Source organism: Pseudophryne corroboree, chromosome 2 (genome assembly GCF_028390025.1).
Source record: "Pseudophryne corroboree isolate aPseCor3 chromosome 2, aPseCor3.hap2, whole genome shotgun sequence".
Taxonomy (NCBI): domain Eukaryota; kingdom Metazoa; phylum Chordata; class Amphibia; order Anura; family Myobatrachidae; genus Pseudophryne; species Pseudophryne corroboree.
In genome coordinates, this window is record NC_086445.1 from 149,279,819 (window position 1) to 149,280,550 (window position 732).

Genomic DNA, 732 nt, shown 5'->3' on the forward strand with positions numbered 1-732 from the left:
TAAGATACACTCCCAGTAGGCGTAGGCTTAGCCTGAGCAACTCTGCTAAATTCGCCTTGCGAGCGATCAACTCGGAATGAGGGCCATTATTTCCACTACATCGCACGTTATTCACATTACACCGCACAGTAGTGTCTGTTATTCTGATTACACCGCACAGTAGTGTCCATTATTCCCATTACACCATGCAGTAGTGTCCATTATTCACATTACACCGCGCAGTAGTATCCATTATTCCAATTACACCGCGCAGTAGTGTCCATTATTCCCATTACACAGCATAGTAGTGTCTATTATTCACAATAAAATGCACAGTAGTGTCCTTATTCACATACTACACAGTAGTGACCATTATTCTCATTACATTACACAGTAGTGTCCATTATTCACACTACACAGCACCGTAGTGTCTGTTATTCACATTAAACCGCACAGTAGTGGAAAATAGCCACTTTACACCGCACAGTAGTAACCGTTATTCCCATTACACCACACAATAGTGTCAATTATTCACATTACACCGCACAGTTGTGTCCATTATTCACATTACATCCCACAGTAGTGTCCATTATTCTCAATAAATTACACAGTAGTGTCTTATTCCCATTATACTGCACAGTAGTGTCCGTTATTCACATTACACTGCATAGAAGTGTCCGTTATTCACATTACACTGTGTAGTAGTGTTCGTTATTCCCATTACACCGTGCAGTAGTGTCCGTTATTCCCATC